This window comes from Periplaneta americana, chromosome 4, assembly GCF_040183065.1.
Source record: "Periplaneta americana isolate PAMFEO1 chromosome 4, P.americana_PAMFEO1_priV1, whole genome shotgun sequence".
Classification (NCBI taxonomy): Eukaryota; Metazoa; Arthropoda; class Insecta; order Blattodea; family Blattidae; genus Periplaneta; species Periplaneta americana.
This window is the reverse complement of record NC_091120.1, coordinates 162,322,178-162,329,499: the sequence shown is the minus strand read 5'-3', so window position 1 is coordinate 162,329,499 and position 7,322 is coordinate 162,322,178.

The following is a 7,322-nucleotide window of genomic DNA, read 5'->3' as shown; positions in this document are numbered from 1 at the left end:
TGAGTCCTAACCCTTGCAGTTTATGAAGTTGGTGATGATTATGAATTTGATTATTTTTTTATTTTAGTAGACTATTTTACGACGCGCTATCAACACATCAACAGCTTAGGTTATTTAGCGTCTGAATGAGATGAAGGTGATAATACCGGTGAAATGAGTCCGGGGTCCAGCACCAAAAGTTACCCAGCATTTTCTCATATTGGGTTGAGGGAAAACCCCGGAAAAAACCTCAACTAGGTAACTTGCCCCGACCGGGAATCGAACCCGGGCCACCTGGTTTCGCGGCTAGACGCGCTAACCGTTACTCAACAGGTGTGGACTGAAGTTGATTATGTTTGAATAGGCCTAGTAAATAAATGAAACTATGAGGATTATTCGAAATAGAGTTATAATTTTAACACCAAACAAACCCGGCTGATGAAGTACGAAGGGAGTTGAAAATTCTCTCTCGTCGCGAAACCTAAGGACTGAATCGATTTAAAATGTTAGTTTCCAAGGAAACATCATTCGTCTAAGCATATGATTCAGGAGTGTTGAAATATACTTACCGAATACGAAATCTAACAATTTCATTAGAATTTCTTCTTTACCATTCGCAAGCCTCCTTGTGAGTAAAAGTCGAAGTGAAATTAAATGAAGGTAAGACGTTCAGAAAAGAGAACAGAGTTAAAATTATGCACAAGAACCCAAAAATAAACTATACGTAGCCTTCCTTGTACGAAGTCGGAAGTTTCGTTTTACCCACTCTCGAAGCTGTAGTCAGAAATGTACTTTGACAGTAAGCGACACAAAAAAGATGTATACTTGTTTGAGAAACAGCCTGTTGGTCCCAGTAGCAGGTGGCAAGGGTGACTGTACTGCGAGATACAAATAAGCCAATCAGGACGCGTGACGGGGGCTTCGTTGATTAGCCTATTATGTCCGCCTTCCGGAAAGTGTTACGTATGCAGTCAACGTACAGAGAGCGCCGCCCCAATGAAAAACTCGTGTGACAGCGTTTGCAAGTCCATACGCGGGCCGAACGGGCGCGTGGACCCCTTATGCAACATGCAGGACCTTCCTAATAGCATGCAATCTATAAATCATTTGTTACAGTGTGTCAAAAAATTACATCAATGTAATGATGTTATGAGATCATTATTTACTGTCATCATACAAAGATACCTCTGATTGAGGTTCTGGTTGATATGTACAGCTATTATCAGGCACTACATCTCACTTGACGGTATGTGTCAGAGGAAGAACAATTGTTTGTATACATCTGTGATTACTGATTAGCAGGCTTCGAGACTTCGGACCCGATAGAGCAGTTCAGTGGGAAATCCGCATAACGGCGTACTGAGTATAGTGGTAAAGCGTACAGTGGGTTGGGGTACTGTAGAATGAATGCCAACAAATACGCAAACGCTCTGGATTTGAAGGTTCTGATAAATAATTTGGTTTTCATACAAACCTATTTTCAAACTGTGTCTGAAACTAATACACGGTTAGAAATGTCAGAACAAGAGATGCCGTAAGCCCTCAAATTAGTTGAGGAAATTACACAGAAAATTAATGAGACACCAAGTACACCGTGTACTGAACGTGTAAAAGAGAAGTTGGAATCAATTTTATGTAAAAATAACAGATATGGAACTTTGTGTAATATAGGCCTAAACTGTCTCTTAGAGATTGCAATGATGTTAGGTTTTTTCGTTTTGCTCCTATCACGTCATGCGACGTAAAGCGCAGCTTTTCACAATACAAAATGTGTTTGACAGATAACGGAAAAAGATATACGTTTGAGACACTGAAAATGTATCTTGTAGTACATTTCAATTCGGTACTGAAACTGCACTTCCTAAAGACGACCAAAAGGATAAATGAAGAAATTAAAATTGCTACATGCTTATTGCCACCATTAACACTGTGTATAATTAAACACAAATGCTTATAAAAGATAGGAGAATAAATGCTTTTCACATTCTTTTGACATTGTCATAGTGTAATGTATATTTACTTTCAGAATGTCCATATGTGTGCGTTTCCCCATACTACCGTACTCTATTCTAAATAGCAACGTTGTTACCTCAACACATCGCTACCTTTCACTACCTGCAGCGAGTCAACAACCTATAGTACAAGCACAGTAAACTTATTGTATCGGGTCCAAAGTCTCGAAGCCTGCTGATTAGTAGACAGTGGATGCGGGATGACTTAAGGAAAAGTGAAGTTGTTCCGTATCGGAGTATATGGCACGTGCCGCGCCGTCCGTCTTTTGTGTACCTGGCGAGTACAGCAGCGTACAAAACGAAGGAACCCCGATCTGTTCATAGTAACATTGCAACGCAATGTGTGCAGTTGTGTTACCCTGCTCAAGTATTTAGTACGTGTTGAATATGTTTTGCTGATCCATTCATAATGGCAAAACGTTAAATTTGCTCAGAGATACGAAATGCAATTAAGATGTATGAGAGTGACATTTTATGTATTATCGAAGACAATATCGTGTGTAACTTATGTAAAATTGGAATAAAAACCAGAACAACTCAAGCTATAGAGAAACATTGGAACAGTACTTCGCACAGGAAATGCGTTGAAATGAAATCTGAGGAACCATCTACATCATCATTATCATCATCATCATCATTTAGTTGTGTGGGTCTAACGACACGTGCAACATGATGCTCAGTACAAATATTCCTCTAAAGAAATTAATTGAGTGATCCCCATTTTAGAGGTTTTCTTCAGAAATTCTCTCTATACAAAAACTGTTTAAGCGATAGACGAAGACGATTCAGCTTCGACAACTTACGAGAATATATCGTCGTTTACTGCAACGCTCCTAATTGCATGAATGATGACGAGGACTGAACCTTGCAAGGTATGTACTACAGTACGTTATTTTTCTTTTCCTTCTGACTGTACGGAGATACAGTAGCATGTTGAGGTCGTCTGTTTGCGTTTAACACCTCTTCAGCCAATGGTCTGAATGAAAAAAATATAACATATAGTAAATGTGCACCTACATTCAACGGTAAGTCATCCCGCATCCACTGTCTACTGATTAGTAGGCTGCGTATTCCAGCTACCTAAAGACTGAAGTTAAAGACACATTGGGTATATAGTACGCCGAACACAGGTAATGCAACGGATAAGGATATAAACAAACAGGTCGTCGCTGCGTGTCCGTGGAGTACAGTCAACTCCCGACATTTTGAAGCTATGCTAGTGAACACATGCTTGAACAGTGATGTTCATTTTCGTCGTGATCTTTGCAGTGAATAATAACGTGCATTCGTAAGTTACAAAACTCTAACATATGCGGATGTCGCTTGAAATGATTTCATATTGCAAGAAATTATTTCAATAACTGGCGTTCAATTATATCTCACCTACGATTTTGTGATCATGTAAGCAACTTTTCCAAACACGGGATAAGTCAGAACCAAAGATAGAAAAAATTGACAAACTTTGAAAAAGTTGCGCTAGTTCTCAGTAGGTGGCACAATTTTTGGAGCCATTAAAATGGTGCCAGGGAAAATTATTATGTAGATTAAGCATAAATTATTCTCATAATTACAATATTAGCTGTTTCCAACTGTTTTACAATGATTAAAGTCGTATGAAAAATTGAATTGTATAATGCGCGTATCACCTTTACTTTTTAACTTTGCTCTAGAGTATTCCATTAGGAAAGTTCAGGATGACAGAGAGGGTTTGGAATTGAACGGGTTACATCAGCTGCTTGACTATGCGGATGACGTGAATATGTTAGGAGAAAATCCACAAACGATTAGGGAAAACACGGGAATTTTACTTGAAGCAAGTAAAGAGATAGGTTTGGAAGTAAATCCCGAAAAGACAAAGTATATGATTATGTCTCGTGACCAGAATATTGTACGAAATGGAAATATAAAAATTGGAAATTTATCTTTTGAAGAGGTGGAGAAGATCAAATATCTGGGAGCAACAGTAACAAATATAAATGATACTCGGGAGAAAATTAAACACAGAATAAATATGGGAAATGCCTGTTATTATTCGGTTGAGAAACTTCTAACATCCAGTCTGCTGTAAAAAAACCTGAAAGTTAGAATTTATAAAACAGTTATATTACCGATTGTTCTGTATGGTTGTGAAACTTGGACTCTCACTTTGAGATAGGAACATAGGTTAAGGATGTTTGAGAATAAGGTGTTTAGGAAAATATTTGGGGCTAAGAAGGATGAAGTTACAGGAGAATGGAGAAAGTTACACAACACAGAACTGCACGCATTGTATTCTTCACCTGACATAATTAGGAGCATTAAATCCAGACGTTTGAGATGGGCAGGGCATGTAGCACGTATGGGCGAATCCAGAAATGCATATAGAGTGTTAGTTTGGAGGCCGGAGGAAAAAAGACCTTTAGGGAGGCCGAGACGTAGATGGGAAGATAATATTAAAATGGATTTGAGGGAGGTGGGATATGATGATAGAGAATGGATTAATTTTGCTCAGGATAGGGACCAATGGCGGGCTTATGTGAGGGCGGCAATGAACCTCCGGGTTCCTTAAAAGCCAGTAAGTAAGTAAGTACTGATTAGTGTAATATGCAGGCAGCGAAACTTGGTGGCCGATGAAACAGGTTTGTGATTCATTTACTATAGGACGGGTTTGTTTACTTGCGCTTGAGTAGCCTACATGGTCAGCAGTGGAGAGGGATAGGCAGAGACCACAGATTTTCGCATAATGACCTGAAGTGTAGAATGAATACAGTAGAATTCCTCTTATCCGGCACCAAAGGGACCAGGCTAGTTCCGGATACGAGATTTTTCCGGATAATTGAATAAATACCGGTATATACAAAAAAAAAGATGGTATTTCATGGTGCCAAATGTTGAAACTGCAGCCATGTGAAGCTTATTTCTCTATCACAGGCTCATAACTGAATAAACATAAAAACAATGTGGATTTTCATTATTAAAAAAGGCATCATACAACACAAATAATAGGCCTACACTAATTTTAGGTTTGAATATTTACTGAAAACGAGAGTTTTTGCGAACTTTCTATTGTACCAACCAACACTGACGGCCCGAACATAACAAAATAAACATAAAAACTATGTGGATTTACTTTATTAAATACATCGCACAACACAAATAATACACTAACTTTAGGTTCGAATATTCACTGACAGGTGCTGGAATATGCCCTTCATTTGGCTTGGCTTGGATTTTCCAGGACCTGATCAGAGGTGACTTCTTGCATTTAGACCTGTTGTAACCTATCCTATGCGATGACTATCTAAGTCTGACAGGTTCCCCGGATGGTATTCGTGAATCTCATGTTAACAGATTGATCATCCTGCCTCAGCTCTGAAAGAGCCGGGTCTCATTCTTGAACGAGTACCTGTTAAACCATATGATCCGGAGTCCCAAGTCCTGGAAACCTATCCTACACTATTTTTAACTTTGACAGATAGATGAAATGAGGGGAAGGTGGAGAGTGTTGGTGTAAAAAGGGAAATGGGAGTACCTCGACGATAGCCACCTCCAACGCCTGCTTTCCCACCATAAATTCCGTCATTATCATCATAACCTTGCCGGAATCGAACCCGGGACGCCTGAACTGAAGGCGAGTGTTATAGATTGAGACACATATTGCATCCTAATTATTTTTATAAAATAATGTTTTCGTCATCTAGTGAACATACTAGTATATATTATTTTAATGTACCGAAGTACATATGATATTTCCATGCAGATATTCTGCGTCATCATACGATGAAAGAGTAATGGAACGGAGAAAAATTCTCTCCGGCGCGGCGCCGGGATTTGAACCCGAGTTTTCAGCTCTACGATTCTGAGACGATTCTGTCCGACGCCGGGGTGGGTATCCGGTGTGGCTTATTAGATAAAGCATCAGCACTTAGAGCTGAAAACCCGGGTTCAAATCCCGGCGCCGGAGAGAATTTTTCTCCGTTCCATTACTCTTTCATCGTATGATGACGCAGAATATCTGCATGGAAATGTCATATGTACTTCGGTACATTAAAATAATAGGCCTATATATGATATGCGTAAATCACTTCGTGATTTAAGACGGCGCTTATTCCGTCGGATCCCGGCCAACTAGTCACTCATAACGAGTGCACCTCAGCACATGTGTGGACTTCAGTCCTACATTCATAGACATCTATGACGTAGTGCAGAGGGCGGCCAATAGAGGGAACCCAAGAGTTGGAACTTAAATTGAGACGATTCTGTCCGACGCCGGGATGGGTATCCGGTGTGGCTTAGTGGATAAAGCATCAGCACGTAGAGCTGAAAACCCGGGTTCAAATCCCGGCGCCGGAGAGAATTTTTCTCCGTTCCATTACTCTTTCATAGTATACTAGTAACTCAGTATCTCGTCTCTGTAGTTTCATATCTCTGAACATGGAAATAGTCAAAAGGAAATTCCTTTCGTACGACTCCAGTTATTTTTTGGCGTTTGCTGTCTCTAGTCTGATGTTGGTCATCAGTGACGTATTCAACCCAGATATATCTGAAACGTCAACCATTCGTATAAACATATTATTGAAGCAGCAGTAAGAAAAATGGCGCACAGTTTCTAATGGGTTGGGGAAACTGTTTTAGTAAATTTTAGAATAAAATTGTGTCATGTAGGAGGACGCAAGAGAACATTCAAAATTATGTTCCGAGACGGCCGCTGGCCCACGTTTCATACGAAACACATCGTTTACTCCACCCTGGACAACTTCCAAATTTCCCCTACAACACTCACAGACACACGCTTACATGGAAAAAAGCATAACACACACGCCTATTCACAGTCAACTGTTTCACGTTAGCGCATTCTACTGCTAGTCATGTAACTTATCAGCTATTTGCATTCAAATGCTTCGTGTAGCAATAGTACCTTCCTGTGTACAACGCACGATTTTAACTCGTAACGACACTTCGTAATAAATGTTCCATATTGTTACCAACATCCTCTACCGGCAGATACTTTTACTAAAAGAACAAGCGAATTTCCGAACCTATCAACAGTTAAATTTGTCATTATCCACCATGAACGCTTGCTTCCATGTAAACTTGCCTAGCTGATACTTCACAACGTCAAATTAGAGGCGGGGTTTATAAAGTGGTCGCCATTACCAACACCGATTAGAGAACAGGAGAAGCCATTTCAGGTGTAATGATGATTTATTTGTAAAAATTTAAACTGTGCTTTAGTTTTAAATTGTTCATCATAAATCAAATGATAGCCTGTATGTGAAACGGTTTTGACTGGGATGAAAAATGTGTAAATAAAGAATGGCGCCAACTAATTTTGAACAACAAGAGGAGATA